Genomic DNA, 26,866 nt, shown 5'->3' on the forward strand with positions numbered 1-26,866 from the left:
CAATGTAATCATGGGAGAACATTAATAAAATTTCAGTTAAGGACATTCTATAAGATATGTGTCCAGTACGCCTCAAAACCATCAAGTTCATCAAAGCCAAAGAAAGTCTGAGAAACTGCACAGTTATGAGGGGCTTAAGGAGACATGATGACAAAAGTAATGTGGTGTCCTGAGTAGGATCCTGGAGTAGAAAAAAATTAGGTTAAAAAATTAAAAAAAGGAAATCTGAATAAAGTATAAACTTTAGTTAATAATTAGTATAAACATGAGTTCATTGGTTGTGTCAAATGTACCATGTTCATGTAAGACTTTACCAATAGGAGAAACTAGAGGTAAGGGACAGGAAACTATCTTAGAAAGTTTTTCGTAAATCTAAAGCTATGCTAAAATTAAAAGTCTGTTTAAAAAATACCTTTGGGCCAGTTAATACTTTGTGGGGCAAAGTGACCATCAGAGGAATATCCTGATGGGTGGATAGCTGAAAGCCAGAGGTGAAGGGGAGTCACGTGTGGCCAGCTAGAAGAAACTTAACTTGTTCAGGAATATAGTAAGATGAGCCAGGTGACAGAGGAAGGGCAGGGTGGCTCTGTGAAGACCCTACCGAATCCTCACAGATGTAAGAGACAACATTTGGTCATGGACATACGAGTTGTGTTGACTCTGGGATACAATCAATCACATTAGCCACATAACACTGGAACTTTTCTCTGAATTCACTACTGCCACCTCCATTTCCCAGTGTTCCCCACCCACAAACAAAGAGAGGCCAAAAGAAGTAAAAGTGAAGGAGGCCCAAGGAAGAGAGAAGAAATCAACCACCCATGTCCCCGCTGGAAATCCCAAGTCCTCGTGTGTCCTGAGCTATAAGGAGAAGGGATAAGCTTTCTGCCGAATGACAGAATCAATCATTAAATCACTAATAGTAGATCTCTTTAGGCTTTTAGTTTCTGCATGCACCATTTGTTAATACCTGAAAATGATAGGAAAGCTATAGGCTCTCCCCGAGATTACAGAGAAATGGAGGGGAAAACCTATCCCAAAATGTAAGTCTGAAAGGCAGAAATGACCAAAAAATCAAGTTACTTTCTGCTTGTTATCTTGTTTTTGGTTTTTTCAACTAACTTGCTACAATTCATTGTGCTGTGTCTTATTGAAGGTATGGGTAAGAGAATTAAGTAAAATTATAGAAGCAGCATTTAAGGTGGATTGGAGCGATGAACAAGTTTTCCACATGAGAAGGCTACTAAGGGGTGCTGAATTAAAGCAAAGGGGAGGAATTTCTAGGCTGCAAGTATACATGCCCACGTGCAAACATACACACACACACACACACACACACAGATGACGCGAAGGTAGGACATGGTCAGGGCAGGGCAGGTATCGAGTCACGCGTGGTACAGCACAACTTGCCCGTGGCATACATGGAGTGGTGTTCAGTACAGCTAGAGGCTGAGAATATGTTCCCTGTTCTTTGCGAAGAAAAGACTTGAAGTAAAGAGTCTACAGTAACTACTCTAAGAGAAAGTTGATGTGGACTTGGCATAAAGAAGGAGATGAGGGAATGGAGCGAATTGACATTTCTTGAGTGAAATTAATTCATCTTGGAGACCTTGTGATGTGATGTGGAAAGGAGAAATGGCAATCAAAGTGGACTCCCAGTTTCAAGACCTGATATGATTGATGAATGATACTAAAAACCAATATGGGGAAATCAGAGCAGATTATGTGTGGGTTAATGTGTGGTTCCGGGCTTTCAGCTCAGTTTGAGATTTCTATGGGACATCCAGAAAAACCATTATATCACTTAGAGTGTGAATTAACTAATTCATAAACTCCTATGCCTCTTTGCGAGCCTAGCTATATTGCCTTTCTCTCGAGCTTCTGCTCTGATACTTCTTTATTCTTATTCTCCTCTGGTCCCTCTTCCTTCAAAGCATACTTGTTCACTCCTTTCTGTGTCGTCAACAGCTTGAACAAACTTCTATTATAGTCTGATTTATTTCATCAGAGGTTCCATGTCAATCTCTCCTGCTAAAATAAGAGTTCCTGTAGTAGGGAGATCATTTGGAGCCCTCCATTGAGCCTGGCATATGTGAGGGGCTCAATAAATGTTTATCAAATAAATGAGTGAGCAAGCTTGCTTTCTTCCGAGACAAGAAGGTCCACTGAAGTATGAGAACATGAAGAGTAGTAGAGAGCGAGGATGTAGGATGAGCCTGGCAGCTCATGTGAGTATTGTCAGCATTGTTCAGAGAGGCGGGGATGTTGGTGTTCCAGAGCTCTCTCGGTGACTGGTCTTGTTTTATGTCACTTCTGCCTCCTGGTTCATCTTAATGAAGAATGCTGTGGCTTTGGCCATAAGTCCAGTGTGATAGTGTATGAAAGGCTGGACACATAGTCTCTTTTCTGGGAGTTTCAGTGAGGCCTGGCGAATAATGCGGCATTTGGGCCACACTGTCTTTCGAGTCTAGAACAAGTTAGCCTTTCGATGTGATTTTCAGTGTCATGCAGAGCTCCGTTGGGTGCCTGTGGGCTGAAGTCAGCCTAGGACAATGCGGGGTCCTGTAAACAGAGCATGCACACGTGATGATTGCAATTTACAGTGTTTTCTTTTCACTCAAAATTCCTGTGAGGAAGAAATAAAATGATTTCATTGGCTAGGAATTTCTAGTTCTAAAAGAGGTACACATGAATGATAAATTGAGCATATCTAGGAACTGTGTTGATGAGAAGTAGACATATATAAACAGCTCACGCTTTTACAGGTAACAAGCTTGTAAGAATGCAAATTGTTCATCAATGGGGTTACAGACTCAGTTCTGTCTGCAAATGACTTTGCATGTGAATGGACCATGAGAGAAACAGGCATACAAAATAAGTAAAATAATAAGACATATGACAATTCAGGATACTGACACCCTGAAGTAAAAATAACCTCATGCAAAATATTAGAGTCAGTAATTTACTCATTTCTTGCCCCTTCCAGCCTTTCTTTGATTTGCTAGTAACAACTTGAGCTTCTCTTGAATAATCAACCTAGTGAACTTTTCCCCATCATTGTTGGAGACCTGCAGTCAGGCCCAGACTGAGTAAAAATTGTTCAGTAGATGCAGAATCCAGTAAGGTCGGAAACAGTTGTCTCTCTTTCTCCATTGTTATTACTGGCTACTTGGCTAGAGAAATAACATTTTTGAGATCTTAGTATGTATCAGACACTGTAAAGGGCATTTTCTCTCAAACTTCTGTCTCTCCAATTAAAACCTGCTTTTAGAGGAGGATCTAATATATGTAATTAGTAACTAATTAATCACAAATTAATAAGAAATAAAGAAATGAGAAGTTATGTGTTAGGGTAGCCATTATATTTCCATTTTAATATGATTCAACTTAGAGCATTGCGGGGCAAAACTAGTCTTGGGGGAGTGACACAATTATTAATTATATCAAAAAGAGGTACAAGTTTTAAAATGTTGAGAAATACTGACTGAGGCCAATGCCCTGATGCCCAATAATGACATAGTGGACCTCGACTCACTGGAGAGAAGCCACGTCACACACAGTTTGTGCCTTGGAAGAACATGAGGACACCTGCATCTGGCCCTAGATCTTTAGGTATCAACCAGGTGATGGGACCTACTGCATATCTGTTTTCACATGCGAGCTATTCACACTTACGTCTCTTAGTTTTCCTTTAAATATGAAGGCTATATTGAAAGGCTTTATTTTTGGATCCCCCATTCCCAGAAATACCTTCGTGGGGCACCCCAAAATGGATTGACTCTTTGGGGGGCTCCCAACTTGCCTGAGCAGTGTTTTCACATGGTTGCAAGTCTGATTGTATTGCAAATATAGAAATAAACATGTTATGTTTCATGATATCAACTGTTTTTCTCATCCTTTGATTTAAGTTAAGTTAGTAACTTTCCGTAATATTTAATAAAGTCTCAATCAAACGCAGCCCAATTTTCTCCTGAAATAAAACTCTATTTTAAATAATAGAATATTTATGCCAAATTTGGCCCCTTCAAAATAAAGGAAGATATAAATTTTTACCAGAGTTATAAGCTTTGGAAAAGAGAAGGTTAGTAATGAAAAATGTCATACAAATGGAATAACTAATGCCAATAACAAATGTCATCTCGATAATGCCTGTTACACAAGGCAGGATTAGCATGCAGGTCACATCGAAGCTCAGCTCTGAATGGGGTCGAAGCTTGCTCACTCAGTACCTTTGGTTTCCAGACTCTATTATCTTGCTTACTTAGTAAATTTAATGTCGTGTAATTTATTTTTTATTGCCTCATTTGTAAGACTCTTTCTTCAGCCCAAGATATCTTTAAGGGCTTGGACTGCCTATTATACTCAGATGTCCATTTTAATAAAAGAATAACTCTTGTTTAAAAAGATGAACAACAAATACTACAATTTATTGCAGCCACAAAGAAGGTGCCACATTATGTTCCAAAATTACCAAGGCAAGGATGGACTGAGGGCGGGAGAATAGCATAAGCTATTAAGCAGTGAATAGTGCCTTCAACAAGAAGACCTCTATCAAGGTATTAAAAGAAAACACATTCCTATCAGCGTCACTTTTTTTCCTCTCTTGAAAGATTGGGGTCTTTTATAACTGATTTACTCAGATATCATTTCTCTGTTCAGAACATTTATTTATGTATTTTTTTCAGTTAGCGCAAATCCCATTATTCTTCCTCTCTTCCACCTTCCTAACCCTCATCCTTTCTACTGCCATTACCGTGAACCGAATTTGTCCTTGTAAATCAGCAATGAATCATACTTTTCGCAAAAGACAAACACGAGGGAACACAGTCAACACATTTGCAAATCCAGAAAAGCAATATTATCCCTTCAGGGAAAAAGAAATGACAATAATTAGACAAATCAGATAAGTTCAAGGTCTAACCTATACAGACAAGATTCTGTAAACAGAGGGTACTGGGATGTCTTATCATTTTAAAAATTAAATCTGACAACAAACTAGGATTAATAAATAGCCTACTCTGTGCTCAAATTTGAGGAGAGACGGGATAGGATGATAATTTCTCTAAGAACTAGGACTGGATTGGCATTTTTGTGAACGAACCAGATACGAAGAACAAATGAGCCAGATTTCCGCACGTGTGCCCCTGTCTTCACATCATGCACCTTACAGAAAAAGAAACAACTCGATTTGCACCTCCGTTTTCCCTTTGCCTGTGACATTGAGGCCCTTGGAAGGCGGTGGAAAAAATTTTCAAGGTCATATTCGATGTCGGTGCTGGTGCCTTGGGAGACAGCAACATGTTTGGGTCATGAACTCAGGCTCTGGAGCCCGGTTCCCTGGCTTTGCATCTAGGCTTCCTTGCTTCCTAGCTGTGTGACTCTGGGAGAGTTACTTAACTTTTCCGTGCCTTGTTTTCCTCAATCAAAATACGGCGGTGATAACAGTGCAGAGCTGGTCTGAGGATAGCATGCATTCACACGTCAAGTGCTCAGAACTGTGTCTGCCAGATAGGAAGCACTACATCAAATGAGCTGATTATTTTTCTTTTTTCCTTAAGGATGACAGAAAGATAGAAACATCTAGTTTCTTGTGAGAGACTTTGCATCACATTATGCTATTTCTGGAACTGTGAAGGTTGCGAGTGGCCCCCCCCTTGGTCAGCGTCTTCAGAATCTAGGCACTGAAGTTCAATAGTGACGTAATGTAGGAGGTAGAGATAGGGGACTCTTATTATTTTAATGTCCTTATTCTCTCTACGCTTTGACGATCTTTATTTTTATTTGATTTAAATTCCTCACAACATCTTTCCCTCTTGATATTGAATTGTGTTTTGACGTGGTTATTGTTAGTCCTGCCATCCCCCGAGGCGGCTGCATATTAACTGTCACAGCCTATCTCCTCCCGTCTCCTTTGCCGTTCCCTCCGGCCTGACGCCCAGGCCCCTCTCCCCATCCTTCATTTCTTTTTAGCATGTGGACCTTCTCCCCTGCTGCTCGGGAGTGATCTTCTGCTCTGACAGCCAGCCTCACCATTTTCCCCAAATCCTTCATTTAGAAGCGCACCTCATCCAAGAAATCTTTTCGGAATGAAAATGGCACCTTTAAAGAGAGCAAGTGACGAATAAGAAAACTCCTGTCCACTTAACACCTCCTCACCATCTTGTCTCACTTTTGGGAGGCTCTTCCTAGGTCTTATTTTGCCCATATCTCTTTATCTTTTCCCAATTCCTGCAGTAACCTTTCGATTTCTAATTGTTTCTCTGTAATCACATAGATCCTTATTTTCAACTGAATTATATTTACCCACATTTTCCATACAATGAGGTAAAAATTGATTTTATGGGTGCATTTACTCATTAAGCAAACTGAAAACACCAGACTGATTATATAGTTTTAATCAATGTTTTTCATTGTGCACATAGTTTATCTGTGGATCTCCTTGTTTCTTTCAATCAACTATTTGTTGAATGCTTGCTTGTTCCCACAGGCGTTCTTGCGGTTAAGTTCATCTCTATTAGCTTAACTAAAAAAGAAAGGCAAGCAGTAATAAATGATGACGTTTCTGAGCGAGAGAGATACAAATTGCACCGCTTATTTTTGTGTCCCTTGAAAATTAGAAGGTAAACTTAATCTAAAACTGTATGGATTACATGCCATGGTCAGGTTTACGTGGCAACTTAGGTCCCAAACCAACCAGGTTAGCTTCCACTAGGATGAGCTCTGTCGTCGGACAAGCTCGCTCGCTCTCTCTCTCTCTCTCTGTAACAGGCTATGCCCCGCCCCCTCTTCCTCCCCTACAGGAGATGGTTCCTCCAGGAGCTGCTCATACCTGAGACGGTCAGCAGTGGAAAAGTCACCTTTATCATCATTCTCCAGCCAAATAAACAGTTATAAAGATCTGCCAGGCAGCGCTGTCTCGCAAACTAAATGATAGGGAAATTATAGAGGTGAAAGAAAATGGTTTATGCTACTATATACTGAATAACAATTTTAATGGAACTTTTTTTTCTTGGCACATGCTACTTTCCAGAGCCTTGCCAGATTTCTGGATCAGCATATTTCCTGGTTAGGGCCTTTGGGGACTACTATATTATTGCATAGCTCGGCATAAGGTGCTTGAGGGCCTCCCTGCTGTATTTTCTCTTTAAATCAGCATTCATAGTTTGGTACTTAGCAGTTTACAATGGTTAAGTCAATAATGACTTTTCTTTTTGACAAATACGTTTAATTTTGCATAAAGGTAAACATATCAAACGTTTAGTCACTGTGCTGGGCCTCGAGATCCCTGCTGGGACTGAGTCCCACGCACCGTTTTCTGAGGCTCATTTCCTCACATTTCAGGCTCTCTGAGGATCCAGGGACCACACTCCCAGCGAGCAGTGGAAGGACCCAATGCCTGGGGTGAGCGTGGGGTCTCATCTAGCACCCTGCAGCCTTGACGCCCAGCAGGAAGGCACTAGAGGGAAGTGTTTTTTTCCTTCCCAGTGAGATTCCAGGTATTTGCAGTCCTCTGCTCAACTGCAGTAGAATACTTTCTTTGAACCAACATTGTGTGGATTCTGCTTTCTGAAAAAGATGATGTCAATGATTTTGGCAAATAAAGACATCAGAGAGGGACAGAAGCCATAGACAGATGCATTGGAAGGGCATGTGTCCGAGGACATGTAAATTAGGTCAGCAGATCATAGCGACACTGCAACTGAGCATCTTGCTTTCTTGAGTGCAGTACACAATACTATTTCATGAGCTGTTTTCTCTTGTCTATTTTACTTACTTTCAGAAGCAGCTTTATGGCGATCTAGTACCCTAGTAACCATGTTCTTCTAAAGACATTCTCCAGAGATTGGGATTATCTTTTCTCCGTGCTTAGCTCACTTAGTTATGCGGTATGTTTTGAAATCTTGGAAATTAGAACATCCCTACAAAAATGATCTCACATTCGGTGGTTTGAAACACACTGGTAATGACTCCTGTAAGCTATTATGCTAATACTTAGATAGAGGAGAATCCATTGTGTTCTATAATTAGATGTATTCCTTTATTTCAGTAGAGAGAGAGAGAGAAGGAGGGAGGGGGAGAGAGAGAGAGAGACAGACAGACAGACAGAGAAATAGAAGTGGATTCTTTTTTGCTATCTTCTCACTCTCTACCCAGTCAGTGAGTCAATAGCCGCTCTAGAAGACTGTCACCTCCATAAGCCCAACCTAGACATTTCTAAATTTTTTTTTTTTCTAAAATTCAGTTCTTTAAAGAGAGGGGAAAATGGAGAATATATAGGAAGACTTTTTATGTAACATATGTGTGTCTATTTAAGTTTTCTGTGAGGGACTTCTGATACTGAGAACGTTTAATATTTCCTAGAAAAAATCCTTTTTTTTTTTTTTGTTTTTGTTTTTTTGACAGATAAAGAGTCTAATAGATCTTTTGGTTCTGGGAATAAAATTATTAGATAAGAAATATAGCGATTCAAAGTAGTTTTGCTATGGCCTCTTCTTTTGGGTAATTAACTGGTATTTTTATTATTAGTGTAAAAGCAGTGGTATTGAATGCGCATGAAAAATAACATTATATGATATTATTGTCAATTGTTAAATATGAAATTAATGTCATGTGTTTGCACAGCTAGTTCAAAAGGTGTACTTTGTTGGTCGTATTTACAAATATGCTGATATTCAAGGAACTTATTTATTGCAAAGTCTCCCACTGCCTTTAAAATATTTTAAAACTTGTCTGGTTTTTATATGTAGATTTCCTTGAGATTATCTAAAAAAAAAAAAAATGTGGTTCCAAATACAAACAACCATCTATAGAGCAGTTCCAGAATAATTATTTGCATATTTTATGATTTCATAAGAAATCTTTCTCATTTCTCTGAAATTGTTAGCAGCACCCTGCCCTACAAAGCTCTCTCCTGTATTACAGAAGCTAAAAGTCTAAAAACTACATTTTTCAGACACCTTTGGGATCATGTATGCAAAGGCTCGGAACATATTCCTTTGTAGAAAGGCAGTGGTTTGGTGTTATCAGAACGCAAAGGACTACTCGGGATGATGGGGTTTCTAAAGGAGATATAATAATGGCAGCACCAGGCATGGTTTTAAGTGCTTCACATGTACTAATTCATTTATTCCTCATAACAATCCTCTTTTAACAGGTAAAGAAAGTATGGCATAAAGAGATTAATTTGCTCAAGGGGCCACGTAGAAAATAATAGATGTGTTTTGTTTTATGGTGTCAGAATTACAAAATCCCTTTAAGACGCCACAGAACTTCTTCACTGAAGAAATCTATAAAACTGTTTTGAAGGACATAAAAGAAGACTCAAATAAATACTGTGAAAAACAGGTTTCTCTATGAAAAGTCCTCAGAGTGTAAACATTAATTCTCCCAAATTAATCTATAAATTCAATTTAATTCCAATTGAAATCCTTTCATGGTTTTAAATGATGTTTTACAAGGTAATTATTGTGTGGAATTGAATTCACCTGGAAATAATTTTATCTGGGAGATAAAATTCCCAAGGTTTGCCATGAAATTTCTGAAAAAATATTTGAATGATGACTTTTGCTACTAGATATTGAAAAATACTATAGTGATTAAAGCAATGTGGTAATAATGCAGGGGCAGACAAGTGATAAACGAAATAAGCATGGAAGTCCAAAAATAGACCTTGCATGTTACCAACATGGCGTTTATGAGGGAAAAGTGTGGATTTTTGAAAAATGATGTTGGAACACCTTATTAACCATTTTCAGGAAAATGAATTTGGACACATACACACAAAAAAATTCACATGAAATAAAATGCTAAAATTTATTATGAAAATGTTAGAAGAAATAGTGAAGAATTTCTAAAAATAATTTTAGGGTGGACATGTAGCCTTCTTAAGAACATAGAAACTCCTGGATTTATAGAGGTAAAATTGTGATTTTAGTTGCCCGTCTAAAGAGAAAAGAAAAATTCTCACATATGATTAAAGACAGCGAAAATAATGAAGATGGAGAAAAATACATAACAACGGCTGAATATAAAAACACATGGCCACACATCTCCAATGACCCTTCATGGCTGCCTTGGAAAGTGTCGTACTGAGGTCACACTGTCCAAGTCGAAGAGGTCACTCAATCTCTTCTCTTTACAAACCTCCAACACCTACTCCTTCCTTCTTGTTCCCAACCAAAGACCTGTTTCACTGAGAAAATGGAACAGGTTAGAATGAAGTTTCTCATCCTCCTGTCCAGCATCTACCAGCCCACCTGCTCTGCACCTGCAGCCTTTCCTTTGTTACCTGGTGTTACAAATGGGTGAACAATCTGCACTCTCACCTAAGGCCAGACTCTCCACTAGGACCCTGGGTCATGTGGCTTTTTACCTACCCAAGGACTTTATTTCTAGAATTGTCCTCTCTTTCTCCTACATCACTAATTTAGATTCTCCATTGGCTCCTTGTCATTAGCACAAAATCCTCCTAGAAAAACATCTGCCGACTTACATAAATAAAATAAACCTTTCCTTGACCTTGCATTTTCCTTTGGCTATTATCTTATTTTTCTGTTTCTTTTTAGAACAAAATTCCTCAACAATGGACTTGCTATGTCCTTTCTCCCGCTCCTGTTCACTCTATAGCCCAATTCATTTAGAATTTTCCCTCCTTTCATTAAAACCTCTCTTCTCAAAGTCACCAATGACCTTCACGTTGCCAGATATAGTATTTCTTCTAATTCTGCAATATAATCTAATTCTCTACGATTTAAACTCTGAGCTTGGAATCTGGCACAGCTATAGCTCCTGTCATATTATACCGCTCAAAGTTGTCACAGAACTCAGCCCAATCTGAGGTCAGAGCACAAAGGAGTACTTGGGGATGACGAGATTTCAAAAGGAGAAATAATAGTAGCAGCTAATTTTTGCGTAGCGTTTACTGTGCACCAGGCACTGTTCTAAGTGCTCCCTTGGGCTTCTGGAACCCCACCCTCTCCTGGTTTTCTATCGCCCCACTGGTCACTTTTTTTCAGGTCTCCATGATGGATCCTCCCCTTTTACCCCCTCCATGGACACTGAAGTGCTTTAGGACTTGGCCTTGGGCAGCTTCACTTTCCTGCCCACACTGACTTCCACACAGTTCTCTAGCTTGACATGGAACACCACACACCGATGACTCACAGACTCTTGCCGCCTCCTTCAACCTCCTCTCCCTTGAACTTCAGACTCTTCCACCCACTGCCTATGCGACAGCAAAATACTGAATAGGCTTTTCAAATTTAATACGTACAAAAGCGGTCCCTTGCTTTCCTCTCTAGTCTTCTCCATCTCTGCAAGGGTCTCCATCACTCACCTAGCGTTTAAGCCAAGCACCATGAAATTACCTTTTCTCTCTTTCTCGTCGTATCCCACATCCAATCTATCAGCTGTTCTTGTCAGTTTTATATTCAAAATTACCTACCATATGCTGCAGTAACCTACCACATGATCCTTCTCCTCTGACTTTTCCCAACTCACTCTCGCACACGCATGTGAGTATACACGCGCACATCCACACAGACATAGTCTACTCTTCACAGGAGCCAGACGAATCTTTTTCAGATGGAAGGGAGATTGAATCGCTCCCCTATGCAAAATCCTTGATTGCTTCCTTTCTCCAATGAAATAAACCCCATAGTCCATAACGTACAAGGACGTTAATTTTCTGGGCCTGGCCTTCTCTCTAGGCTGGTGTCTTAGCATCTTCCTTTTTACTTGCAGTCCTCCAGCCACACCGGCTTCCTTGCAGTTCCTGAAACGGAGCCGTCATGCTTCTGCCTCAGGGCCTTCACACATGCTACTTCCTCAGATTAGAACGCCTTTTTTTTTCTCTAGGTAACAGCTCACGTCAGCCCACAGAGGACCTCCCTAGGTTCCCTATCTAAAATAGCACGCTACAGCATTCTATATATCTCAGCCTATTTTATTTTTCTTCATAACACGTATAACATTGTGCTATTTGTTTATTGTATGGATTCCACACTAAACTATTAACTCCAAGATAGTGATACTTTTTCTTATTCATGGCTGCATTCCCAGTAACTAGAATAATGTCACTAAATGCTCGGTAAATATCTCTTGAATAAATTAATAAATAAAAGACAAGCTACAGACTAAGAGAAAAGTATTTTTAACATATAACAAATATTCGAATTTAGCAGATAACAAATATTCAAAATACGAAGAGCTGCCACAAATCGATACGCACAAAACGACTATTCAATAGAATAATTAAACAAGTATAAATAGTAAATGCACTGAAAAAGAAGTTTAAGTAATAACAAACATAAGAGAAGATACTATAAACTTTACAGAGAAATATATCAGTTAAACCAATGAGCTACTACTTCTTTTTATTCAGAGTGGCCAGATTTAAATCATTGACAACATCCATTGGTGGCCAGTGTTTTTAGAAATGAATATTATTGTGAGTTTAATAAATACGAATGGGTAAAGGTTTTAAATATTTTTGGAGGATAATTTGATATTTTGTGTCACAATGTTTAGAGTATATGCTTTTGGCCCAACAATTTGACTCCTATGAAACGAAAATTTACAGTGACTACTCCACACGTATAAGGCAATTTAGAGCAGCATTGCTTTGTTTAGCAAAAATCTAGAAATAATCTAAATATCTGTTAAAAAGGAAGTGGTTCACTTTGTGGTAGAGAATGGAATAAAGGTAGGGAATAAAGATGAGGTCTTCAAATTTTACTTTATATAATTATGTGCTGTATCATTTTTAACAATGAAGGACTCTACAGTTATTTTTGAGAAATCTATCATAATTGGAAACTGTTTCATAAGTGAGAACTATGTGCAAGTCCAGGAGGCCTATTAAACAGCCCTTGAGAGGAAGAAGTTATCTGGTTTTTTATTACAACAAAACAAATTCCATAATTTAGTGTCTTGTAGCCATCTGCGATATTTCAGTTTTGTGAGCCAGAAATTTGAGCAGGGCTCAGTGCATGGTTCTTCAGCTCCACATGCACTGACTGAAGTCACTCAGAAGTGTTCGGCTGGTGACGAGCTGGTCAGGACCATCCAAGATGGCTTCCTTCGCAGGTCAGGCACCCTGTATGGCAAGGGTGGTAGATTGGTTCAGCTGAGACTGGCAGAAGGAGCACCTACATGTGGCCTCTCCAGGATGGCAGTCATAGGGAGGTAGACTTCTTAAATAGTGGTGACAGTGTGAACAGAAGCAGGGAGCCGAGAGTCAGGAGGCGGAAGCTGTTGGTATCAAGGTTTGGGCTCTGAATTTGGCACAGTGTTAACGTTGGCCACATTTTATTGCTCAAAGAAGTCATAACATTCATGCATATTCAAGAAGAAGGGCCTAAGCCCCACATCTCAATGAGGAGAGTGTCAAAACTTTGAGGCAATCCCAAATGAATTTCAATGATTAGTCCTAGCCATCTATCTATGACTCTTGATCTTGTACATCTTCCATTTATAGATCACTAATGCTGGCTCCAACCGTGCCCGTTCTTTTGTTGGGCAAACCGGTGTGTTCAGATTGACATAACTAAATAGAGAAATTCAGTAGAGACCTAGAGTCTAGCCTGAGGTTGATGGTAGAGATCTGACTGGTGTCACGCATTTGAGCAGCCAAGTGTACAGGCTGACGAAAAATCTCAGGAGTGAAGGACATCACCTGAAGCATGCAGGCATGGGTCAAAGGTAACTTAAGGACCATCCTAAATCAGCACTGTGGTGACTATTTCCCCAAAACCTGGGATGAGGACGAGAGAAGTTAGATTGTTGGTGTGAGGTAGGGATGATATGATGGAATGTTAGGAGGGCAGTGTTTTCTGGTGGTCTCATATGTTGGCATTTATTTTCAATGTACTGTGAACTTCCCAAAGACACATAGGAAGTGGAGAGTTCTTATGTGGGGTCATCAAAGTGATCCACTATATAGTTGGATCTGCCTAGGAAGGAAAGTAAAACACAAAGGGAACTGATGGCCTGAAATAACTGGGAGACTAAATTTATTTCTCTGCAAAATTCTGTTTTTAAGAGGTTATACACAAAACCCACACTAGATATAACATCCAAATAATAAAGAACTCTTTAATTTTAATCGGAAAGACAATCTCACCCCCAGTTCCATTTCCTATCTCTCCTTTCTGTCTTTTTTTTTTTTCTAATTTGGTTTGTTTAAATTTTTATTTTATTTTCGAAAGTATTTATGAATTATTTTAAGCATATAGAAAATTCCAGAGCAATGTAAGAAATACCCATATCGTCGTTAAACTGAGTTCATAAAGGCTAGTGTTTCTTTATATGTGGTTTGCATCTCTAGTGGAAGAAATAAACTACAGATACAACTGGAGTTCTCTTTATACCTCTAACATGCCCCATCCTTTCCCTCTGAGTTCATGTGTGTTCTTACTGATCATGTTTTTTATATTTAATCTATATGTATATGTCAATTGACCCAAAATAGTATTCTTTTGTGTGTTTATATAATTTACACAAATGGTACACCATACATACTGTTCTGCTACTTTCTTTCTTCACTCTATATTATATTTTGGATAAAAATATATCAAGCGTTTTCATTTTAATGTATTTGAATTGCTCCACAGTCTTCCATCATATGATTATACTAAATGTATTTAATCATTCAACAGAGCTAGACAATTAGATTGTTTCCAACTTGGGAATTTTGTAAAGATGCTACAATATGCATCCTTGCATATATATCCGTGTACACTTGAGTAAGTGTATGCTTAGAAATTGGCTGATTTCGACAATAAGAAGAAAAACCTTCAGTTCAGTCTGGCTTAGAAATGAAAATATTTACTATTTCACTTAAAAGGTAGTTTTAAGGTGGGGCTGGCTTTTTAGGCTTGGTTTATTCATTTCTCAATAAGGCCATCAAGGAGCCATTCCCTTCATCCGCATCCTTCCATCCTGGGCATTTGCAAGCATGACATCTGGACAGAACTCATCCAAAAAAGGGGACATGGATTTCCTAAGGCAATTTCGTAGGAATTATAATTTCTCCGTAATACCCCCAGCAGACTTCCTCATAATTTATTGGCTGCAATTGAGTCACTTCCAAAGAGAATATGGCTACTTTCGAGGCGGCGGGGCGGGGGAGGCGGGAACCTAATTCCTGGAACTTGGGGTAGCATCTTCTTTCCTTGAAACACATTGTATTGATAGAAGGGCTGGCTAAGCAAACGAAATCAGGCTTCTGTTAAAAAGGCTTATGATAAAAGGAAGGGAGGCTGGTAGTCATCCTGTGGTGTCCAATGCAAAACGTTTTTAGCGTCACCAGACCGATGTTGCCGAATTGTTCTCCAAAGAATGTCTATCAATTTCAACTCCCACTAATGACACATGAGAGTTCCTATCAAATGCCCTCACCAGCGTTTAGCGCATTCAGACTTTGAGTTAATCTCAGTCTCTGGAGCATGAAATGCATCATTATTGCTCTGCTTCACTGATTACTGATGTGACCGAGCACTTTTCACATGTTTTTGGACATTGCATCTTGCTTTTCTATAAGTCATTTCCCCATTCGTTCTGTTTGACCATATTTTTTCTATTGAGTTGTCTATTTCTTAGTGGTTTGTAGGAAGTTTTTGTATTTCTCTACACCATTTCTTTGTTAACATAGTATATGAATATCTTCTCTCAATCTGTCATTTGGCTTTTAACCTTGTTTATGTAAATAGAAGATTCTCCTGTTGTTGGATACCAAGGTTAGGGAGTTAGAAAAATAGAAGGACAGAAGGTGTGGTTGGATCCCATCATATTTTAAGTTTAAGTGTTTAGAAGTAAAGCTATTCTGTATTCAGTAGAAGACAAAGGGTTCAGGAAGTAAGCTGCTAAAATTAAAAAGCGAGGTGGACAAAGTAGTCAGTAGACTCTTGGGGTGTCTTTAATTTATAAATAACCTCCTACATGCTAGTCTCTGTTCTAAGTGCTTTAGATATTTAATCTGCTTAATCTTTACAACAACCTTATGAGGTAAGTACTATTTCTACATCACAGATTACAGATGAGGAAACCGAGGCATAGAGCAATGAAAGTGAAGAAGGACCTGATCCAAGGACCCCTGTACTGTGGGCCTCATGGTGTTCTCGGCCTTACCTCTTCTTACTCTATAGCTTGTAAACCCCACCCAAACTTCATTTCTTTAAGATAGTTTTTTTTTTTTGACTCTGATTCAAGTGAGTTTTGCCCAAATAATGGCGTTGCGACTCACTCACTCCCTTCACCCCCCTCTCGCCCTCCCTTATCCTCTGTATGCCTGCTCCTTTAATCATTAAGCCTTAGGACATACGATTAACTGAGCCTCTTGTCTATAATCATAATGACAATAGTTTTTGGTTGGACTTTAGAGTAAGGATAACATCTTGACTTTAGATAGGTTTCAGCCCCACGCCCATGGAGGCAGAAGTACAACCCCACCAGCCAAGGAACCAGGTCATGGACCAGACGGGATGGCTCCATGAATGATTCCAGAAGCAGACACAATGATCAATTACCTCAATCCCTTTTAATCATCCAATCAGCAGCCCCCACGACACCAACTCCCTTAGTTTCCATGACAACTGATTTTTCCCCATATGACCTGTGCTTCTGAGATACTCAGGGTGCCAGACCTTGAAGCGATAGCTTGCCTGTGTCTTCGGCACTTGCGATTCTCTACTAAACGCATATTCTAATTAGCCCAACTCCTGTGTCAGTCCCTTGATCGAGCAGCAGGGGCAATGTGAGCCCCGGACTCGGTTGCCCTCTGGTTTCAAAGGGACAAGCACAGACATGGGTTCTCCTCAGTCAGAACTCATGAAGCTGATTCTGAAGCCTATGTTCTTAGCTTCTGTCTATATCATCTCTTATGTCTCATGTTCATTGCTATGATCGTAAAATTTGAGGCAGAAAGAAAAGCAGAAAGGCTTCTGTATATAAGTAACTGATGGTGTGAATTTCGTTGTTTTTACAGAATTTCATATTCCCAGATTTAAATAAATTGGAAAACAAGGCATGTGAATATATGTGTTTTTTGTTTGTTTGTTTCAAAATCAAGCTAGTTTCTTCCTTCTCTCTCTCCTCTTAGGTTCCAACTCTTTTTCTCACCACCCTCTTTGACTGTTAAAACTACTGGAATATGTCCCAGTAAACTCCATAATGCTTGTCTTTTTGTCTAGTATCATCAGCATAACTCTTCAGCAACTTCAGGCATGAACATAGCCAACACAGGTAATTCTGTGTATGACACTCGCTTCTTTCATTCTTAGGCATTTTACTACTCTTATCTGGATTTTAGAAAGTGAAGAAAACATTAAAAGCCTCTGAGTTTTAAATGCCTACTATAAATAGTTTTTCCTCTTCACACAATGATGGATTTTTTTTCTTATTTTTACTGTTGTCCCCTTTAATAAAAAGTAATTTCTGATTTTTTTTTATGTCTAAAAGACAAAAATAACCATAAAGATAATAAGTATAGAAACATCTGCAATGCAGGGGTCCCCAGCATCTGGTCCGTGGCCTGTTAGGAACTGGACCACACAGTAGGAGGTGAGTGGTGTGTGAGCGAGCAAAGCTTCCTCTGGATTTGCAGCCGCTCCCCAGCGCCAGCATCACCACCTCAGCTCCACGTCAGATTATCAGGCATTAGATTCTTACAGGAGCACCAGTCCCTGGTGCCAAAAAGGTTGGGGACCGCTGCTGTAATGAAGAGGTGATGGTAGCCTCTTCCAGCCTGAAGAGCCAGTGAGTCAAATGCCATGCACCTTAGACAGGCTTGGTCTTTTAACTTTCAGCCACTTTGTCTAAAGTCACCATTGTCACAGTCATCCACTAGTCTTTATACACATTCGCAATCTGAGTGTAGAATTGTCACATATGGATAAAGAGAAGCAGCTTTATCGTTTGTATCAGGAAGCTGTACATTACTCTCAATTAAAGGAGACCATGGATTGCTTCAAATGCTGCTTCTTCAATATATATATTGTAAGGACTCTCAGCACATCAATGTCCACCGATGCAGGTAATAGACCTACCAATCTCTATCAGGTCATCTGCTTCCCATGCTAGAAGATGTTTTCAAATGTTAACAGGCTGGAGTAACCAACCAAGAAGTTTTGGATTAGAGGTCTTCCCTCAGGATAATGAAACCAAAATAGCAAATAATGGGACCGAACTAGTTTTGTCGTGGAGAGCGACTGCAACACCCTCTATCACTCATTGCCAAAACATTTCTATAATGTAAAGACACATATGACTTGTTCCCATTACGTAGTTAATTGTTTCAGGTTTTTTTTTTTTTCTCTCCAAATACATTTTACATTTTGTAAGGAGCAAAGACTGGAGATTGTATTATATTTCTTTTCGATGCATAACATCACCCCCTTTTACTTGCTCTACTTGCAAAGATGATTACCCCTATAGCAGCTCTCCAATCCACACTTCCTCCCTACTCCCTATGTATGAAGAGAGACAGACTCTGTCAAGAACAGACAGACAATCACTCCCTGGGCACTGCTTAATGAGCAGATTACCAGAATTGTTCTCCTCATATTTAGTGCATTATTGGCATATTTCTAGCTTGAGAAGTTAAAACCAAAATATAATTCTCCAGAACTGCTCAGTGCATGCACTCCCACACAGATGACATAATAAAGTCGTGAAATAATTCAATGTAAAATGTTATTAAACCTTTAGCATGTGATAGCTATTGTGCTAGTGCTGCGGATAATACGGAATTGAGTAAGACGTGCCTCTGGCCTGCAAGAAGCCGCTCTCTGGGAAAGGAGACAGTCGGGGCTATCAATAACTCTAAGATGAGACATAACAAACACACCCTGGAAGAATAAATAAAACATTATGAGCATCAATTACATCCATAATTACAGAGATATTAAATCACTAGGTCTACACGTTGAGCTATATAAATAGGAGTTTCAATTAGACCAGCTTTCTTTCCACACACAGAATTTAGCACAGCTTTGTGCAGTGGTTGACCTTTATTCCAAAATTATCTCTTTGTAATGAAGTTTTTTAAGTTGATTTCAAATGTCTTTTGATCTCTCTTGCTGAATTAACATCTCTCTCTCTTAGAGTCTTTTTCTCTTTTGTCGTCACTTAGTCACTCTCCACCCTCCCAGTGTTCTCCCTTCTTTTTAATTCCCTTTACCTATTTTTCCTTTTCAATCTATTGTATTTCCTCCATTATTGTCCACTTTCTCCTGTATCTGCAATATTGTCCCAGACACAATGCTTTATTTTCTTGTGTTATTGTCCAAATGGTGACAAAAGTGATTTTCTTTTGAAGAGAAAATACCATCAGAAGGACAATAATCTTGTCTCAAAATAATCCCTTCAATTCTGGATCATGCTGGTTCTTGGAAATGAGAACAAGTGAGTGTCTTTCTTTCTAACTGTCCAAAGCTGCTGGTCTCTCTGTATAATGAGCAGTTGACAAAGGTAGGAGCAGAGACCTGAACTAACTACTTTTCACCAGCATAATTTCGAACACACGTATAGGAAGGGGAGCAGTGGGTACTCACTGGCTGGTAATAGGATCTCTTCTGGTTCGACAAACAACGAGTGTGTGTAAGCACTCACTACTTCTGGGTATAGTCTCCTGTATTTGCCTAACACCTTAGTCACATGCAGAATCTCTTTGGATGCCGGTCACAGGGTTGTGAGACAGTCTCGTCTTGACTGGGATCCTCCCCTCTCACAAAGAAAGAGGCTGAAGTCTAGTCATATCAAATGATGCTGTGAGCATCCCTGAGGAACTGGTACAGGAACCCTAGTCTTTGAACTCCAAATCCAGTCTCTGATCTAGCATCTAACTCTTGGTAACTAACATTTAGAACTCGAAGGGGGACATGTTGTAGCTGTTTTAAATTCATTAGATAACTTGATTTTGCACTCTAAACTGCTCATAGTTTTAAAAAGCCATTAGGAATTCAAATATAACTAATTTTTTCCTGTTTCCTCCTTCAAAATATGCTCTGCTGATTTCGATTAGGAGAAAAATATTGTAACTGTGCTTTGGCTTCTAGCAGTGATGCTTCACCAACCAAGCATGAGATGAAAGTTCAAGAAACATCAGTGGAGAAAAGGGAGCTCTCCTCATTAATAAAAGCAATTAGTGTGTCCCCAGCTGAGCGACCAACTAGCCTAGGGTGTTTTCGGTGTACTGCAGGCATCTGAGCACCATCTGTTACCTGGGCAAGCTACTCTTGGCAGGGAACTAAATATTGCCATTGATTTTAATTGTCCTCCCCACTCTATAACTCCTGATTCACAGCCGACCATGCTTAAGGGGAATTCATTCTTTGGAGAGAACTTGCACTGTGATGGCAAAAGTCATCTGCATTTTGAAAAATGAAAGTGAGACACTTAATTTCTATAAGTATTAGAGCAAAAACTTCCAGCCCAGTGACTTATTTTGAGTGAATCATAGCTGCTGGGGAATCACAGGTGGAAACAATAGTCAAACCACTGATACCTTCTGTCACATTTCTTAAAAGGAAGTCCCAGAATAGCAAGCCCAGTGTAGGCAGGGAAGGTTTGCAGATTCCCAGTGAGATTCTGGATGGGATCCCCCACTCACTGGGAGCAAGGAATCCACACAGATTGGAGAACTTCCAGCATTTCCTGGCCTTTACATGACTTCCTCATAAGTTAGCAAAGCAAAATTTGGTCAGCTCTTCCAGACGTCAAGGAATAGACACACTTTGATTTCTTTTGTTTAATGATGGGTTCGTTGTAGATGACTACGGGAATAAAAAGGTAGAGAAAAATATCATATCTGCCATGCATCCAGTCCTCGCAGGCAACTGGAACATGACCCATCACAGTCCAGAAGACGGAAGTAGCTCTAGTTGGCCTGCAACAGTCCTGGTGACCCAATAGCCAGTTAGTTTCTCAGAATTCAGCTCCTCTTCCAGCTGTTTACTTTGTCTTTGCTAATGAATAACTGACCTTTATTTTTCCTTCTCTAACTCGAATTCAGCTTCTGCTTTTTTTCAGTTTCTTACTACTACCATCTCTGTGAGTCTCGACTGTTCTACGCAGCTATACTGAATTTTTGTCATTTTCTGATTGTCCAGCATTTCATCACTACCCTCCTTCCTACTCGCATCACATCCCCCTTCTAAAGAATGCTCAATTATGTGAAATAATTTTCAGTTATCTTGGTGGAGATCTTGCCTCACTTCCACTGGAGAAATTAAGAAGTCCTGATCTTTCCTCTGCCTGAATTTGAAGATTCAGGGGGTAAGTGCTGACTTAGATTTTGCCAATATAATTATTTCTCCTTAAACTTCAAATCTTGGACAAATGAGACAAAATTTGAAAATGATTAGAGGGCTTATTCGTTTCAGTAACTAGTGTGTGCAGTATATACTGTCCCTGTGTGGAACATTGGTTTCTGTTTATTTTCCTGACTCTCTGAATTTCCTATAATCTATTTTTTTTCTGTGCTTATTGGAGATATCTTTCCAGTAAAAATCTTTTTATTGTAAAACAAAATGTAAGTGTCATGAGGACTGAGAAATTTTTCTGTTGTTTGCATTGTAAGTATTTAGTTCAGAGTGAGTGGCACAGAGTGAGTGTTCGATGAATATTTATTAAAAAAATAAATGAAAGAATAGAATGTCAATTATTGTTGCTTACAATCAAATTTCTATGATGCAATGCAGGAGAAAGAACTCAAATAGAGCCCAGTGGTCTTTCTGAGTTGAGACAGAGTTTGGAACTCAAGGCAGCTGATCTTCCCAGAATTTATGGGGTATAGTACTGAGGAGAAGGAAGCTGTACACAGGGAAGACTACGGATTTCTGCAGAGAACGTTCTTGAATGTTGGAGCAAAAGTTTACCTGTGCATGCAAGAGATGAAACTCTATAAAACTTGAGAAAGAAACTCCCCAAATTAATAGATTGAACAATTCTCCAAATTCACACAGATTTTTCTCTCACTAGTTTGGAGAAACCTTGTACTATACGGGGTGTTAGGTAGAGTCCTCAGAAAGCTCTCACTTTAGTGGTTGGGCTAAATAATATCTAGAATAAGGAGTGCTCTGGACTCATCTTAACAAAGCTTAAAACAAAACTTTGAAAGGATTAAACTGACTTGCAAGTAAATTTACTGTGTGCCCAAATGTGACACTGTTTAAAGGAATTCAACAGAATTCACCACAAAACAACAAAAATTTCACGATGTCTACCATAAAAAAATTATCAGACATTAAAGAAAACAGAAAAATATAACTTATAATCGGGAGGGAAAAAAAAAACAATATAAAGGAAATGGTATAATTAGCACATAGTTTTAACACCTATTATCAATATTATAAATATGTTCAAGGATATAAAGGAAAACAGAAATATGATGATAAGAAAACTGAAGATTTTCCAAAGACCCTAATAGAACTTCTAAAGATTAAAATTACAATATAAAGTGAAAACACACTAGGAACAATTAATAACATATTAGGTACTGTAAATGAAAGATCAGAGAACTTGAAGGTGAGGTAATAGCTACTCTGCAAAATGAAGCAGCACAGTGGAAACAATGAGCAGACTCACTGAACCATGAGACACTATCAATCAGTCAAACAAACGTATAAGTAGATGACAAGGAGAGAGACAGAGAGAGAGTGAGAGAGAGAGAGAGAGAGAGAGAGCAGTTGAGACAGAAAAACACTTAAATGCATTTGTAAATACTTGTAAAATTTGCTGAAAACTATAAACCCAAATAGAAAAAGAGTTATAAATTCCAAACAAAAGAAACATTAAAAAAAGCACACTAATGCTCTTTTTATTAAATTGTCGAAAAGTTATGATACAGAGAAAATATTAAAGCACTCAGAAAAACATGGAACTATATATAAGCAAAGAAAAGATTTACAGCAGAATTCTCATTAGGAACTATGTTAGCCAGGAGACTAACAAGAGACCAGCCAGGAGAGTAGCATCTTTTGCCTATTGGAAGACATTATCAACTAATAAATCTATATCCAATGAAAATGCCTTCGAAATATAGATGTTAAAGGAGTTTCTGGTTCGAGATGGTGACATAAGAAGACACTGAGCTCACCTCCTTCCATGGACACACCAATCTGCAGCTACCCATGGAACAAATTCTTCTGGGGGAAAAAAAAAACTTAAAAACTAGTGGAATGACTCCTGCACATTGGACAAGCAAGAAGGAAACCACACTGAAGCAGGTAGGAGAGACTGAGGCACAATCTCACCATTAACCCCACTCCAGCTAACAAGCGCCATCTTTGGGGTCACCCATAAGTAGGAGGAAACTCAAAACCCAGAGCTACCTGAGGAGTGAAAGAATCAAATCCCACACAAGGGACCCAAGACCTGCACTTGAGAGGTAACCTATGCAGATGACACCATCTTACCAGCAGAAAGTAGTAATAATTTGAAATGATATATTTTTTTTAATACCTACAGAACCTGGTCTTCCTAAGTGGTCTCCCATCCAAGTACTAACCAGGCCCGACCCTGCTTAGCTTCTGAGATCAGACAGGATTGGGTTTGTTCAGGGTGGTGGCATGGCCGTAGACTGAAATGATTTCTTATGAGAATGAAAGAAGAAAGTGCCAAAGCAAAACTGCATTTGAACATCAGGAAGTCAAGAATTATGACTACAGAAGAAATGCACGACTTTAACATAGACAATGAAGATATTAAAGTTGCTAAAGATTTTGGTAACCTTGATTCAGTCATTGGTTCAAATGAAATTGCAGCCAAGAAATCAAAAGAAGGCAGAGACTCGTAAGGGTAGCAATGGAAGAATGAAGAAAAATCATGTCATCAGAGGCTTAAGCAAACACTGTCCACACCTTTATATTCCCAATTGCTACATACAGATCTGAAAGGTGGACAGCACGGAAGGCTTAGGGAGAAAACATTGATTCATTTAAATATGATGTTAGAGGAGAGCTTTACAGATGACTAGAAAGATGAACGAATGGATCTTAGAATATTGCTGGAGGTGAAAATGGCAAAACTGAAGCTGTCCTACTTCAGGCACATAATGAGAAAGCGGGGGGCGGGGGAAACAATATTGCTGGGGAAAATAGAAGGCAGCAGCAAAAGAGGAAGATCAAGTATGAGATGGACAGACTCCATAAAAGAAGCCGGAGGTGTGAGTTACAGGAGCTAAGCAGGGCTGCTGAGGAAGGTACATTAGAAATCAGTTATTCATAGGCTCACCAGAAATCGGACTTGACTCAATGGCACCTACCACTCACACACACCTGAGAGAGAAGCCCCTACTATATCTGGCTTTGAAAATCAGTGAGTCTCGGGTCTGTGAGACCCATGATGCTGTAACAAATGGAGAAACTGCTCTTTTTTTTTTTTTTGTAATTTAAAACTTCTATATTCAGAATTTTAATTTTAATTATATAAAACTTTTCATTTACATTGCTCAAAGTTACAAAAGCAAAGATACTTCACAAATGCAGTTAAATACACCTTTAAGTTATGTGTTTTATTAGAAGAAAAAGCTTAAGAAAATCAGCAGTAAATTATATCTCAATCTATCCACCACTGGGGAGGTTAATATATACATTTAATTCATTAATTAATTTAAATTTATTTTTTAATTATAGTTGACATACAATATTACATTAGTTTAAGGTGTACAACATAGTGATTAAACATTTATACAACTTATGAAGTGATTACCCCAATAAATCTAGCACCCATCTGACACCATAGTTATTACAATATTATTGACTATATTCTCTATGGTACACTTTTACATCCCTGTACAACTCAGCAATTTCACTTCTGGGCATTTATCTGAAGAAATTCGAAATATTAATTCAAAAAGGTATATAAACTCCAATATCCATTGCAACATTATTTACAATAGCCACAACGTGGAAGCAATCTAAGTGTCCATCAATAGATGATTAGATAACAAAGATATGGTATATATATTTAAATGTTATTCAGCCATAAAAAAGAATGAAATCTTACCATTCGTGACAACATGGATGAACCTAGAAGGTATTACGCTAAGTGAAATAACTCATATAGAGAAAGACAAATACCAGGTAATTTCACTGATGCATGGGATCTAAAGAGCAAAATAAATGAATAAAACAGAGAAATGGCTCTTAACACTCTCTCCTGAGGACTGCCTCAGGGCCCAGCACGGTAGCCAAAAACGCTGACCTAAGGTGTTGAGGAACTGCTGGATTACTCTCTGGGGGTGGAGGCTGGTGGGCGCCATGTTTGTGCTCTCCATTTGCTTTGCAAAAGCCTGTGGGTGCAATTTTTTTTTAACTCAAAGGATTTTATTTTTCTCTTTTTGGTGGGTGTCATTGTTATGCTTCCCTTCCTCCATGCTCCAGTTGACAAGCGCCATCTTTGGGGTCACCCTCTGCCACACTCCAGAGCACCAATATCACTCTAAGAGGAGCTTTTGCATACGTCTGGTGCCCTGATGTTTATGTCTGGTACCTGGTTTCTGCGGATGTCACTCAGGGACTGCCCCTTGATTACCTGGCTCTAGTGATCACAGGCACTTGCAATCCTGGGTCCCATAGAACTGTGACAATCTGAGAGATGATTCTTGGCAGCCCCCATCCACAGGGTACTGCTGCACAGACAGCAGACTGAAACACACCCAACCTTTCTGAAAGAAGTCCACTTGCTTGTCCTAAAACTTCAGCCTATGGGGCAGGCTCCAGGTTTAGCACATACCTAGGAGTCTGTGGAGATGCGCTCAGGGAATGCAGCTCTTCCTCTCCCTCACTCTGCTCACCAGCATCTCCCAGAAAGGAGCTTGTACACTCAGCCAAGACTCAGTTTTTTGACTGCTGCCCAGGAACCAACTCTAGACTGCCTGGCTCTGGTTGCCGTGGGGCTTATGCATGTGGTCTCACAGGACTCTATATGTTTGCATACTTTAAAAGCTGCTGCCTGAGGGTATGGCTTCTAATCAGCCTGAATCTAGGAGCTGAATGAAATTCTTCCCTTAGGGATAGGGACGGGTCTTCACACACCTTCAATTACTGAGAGCAATTAACAATAAAATAAGCCGCTAATAAACAATCGAAAAGAGAAATTAAGAAAGTAATTATATTTATAAGTGCATCAAAAAGAATAAAATATCTAGTAATAAATTTAACCCAGTGAAGGATCTATACACTGAAAATTATAAGACATTAATAGAAGAAATTGAAGAAGACACAAATAAATAGAAAGATATTCCATTTATGCTCAAAGATTAGAAAAATTAATATTGTTCTAATGTCCATTCTACCCCAAGCAATCTACAGAGTCAATACAATCTTTATCAAAATTCTAATAACATTGTTAAAGAAATAGAACAAATAATCCTGAAATTCATATGGAACCACGAATGATCCTGAATAGCCAAACCAATCTCGAGAAAAACGAAAATAGCCGGAGATAGTATTCTCTATGATTTCTAACAATATTACAAAGCTATAAAAATCAAAACAATATGCTATTGGAATAAAAACAGACACATAGATCAATAAAACAGAACAGAGATAACCCCATGTATATACGGTAAATTCTTTCATGACAATGGGGAAACAACAGACTTTTCAATGAATGGTGTTGGGAAAAATCAATAGCCACATGCAAAAGAATTAAAATGGACCATTATCTTAAACCATACACAAAAATCAATTCAAAATGGATTATAGAATTGAATATAAGATGTGAAACCATAAAACTCCCAGAATAAAACATGGGTGGTAAGCTCCTTGACATTGATATTGGTGATGATTTCTTGGATTTGAGACCGAAAGCACAAGCAACAAAAGCAAACTAGAAGGCTTCTGCATAGCAGAGGACCATACGT

At 39.0% G+C, this 26,866-nt stretch overlaps 1 pseudogene; it reads right to left on the reverse strand.

Moving 5' to 3' along the window:
• Window positions 1-23,457: 23,457 nt before the first annotated feature.
• On the reverse strand, window positions 23,458-23,579 carry LOC120610713 (uncharacterized; annotated as a pseudogene).
• Window positions 23,580-26,866: the final 3,287 nt, after the last annotated feature.

The sequence above is a fragment of the Pteropus medius genome, unplaced genomic scaffold, assembly GCF_902729225.1.
Source record: "Pteropus medius unplaced genomic scaffold, Ma_sr-lr_union100, whole genome shotgun sequence".
Classification (NCBI taxonomy): Eukaryota; Metazoa; Chordata; class Mammalia; order Chiroptera; family Pteropodidae; genus Pteropus; species Pteropus medius.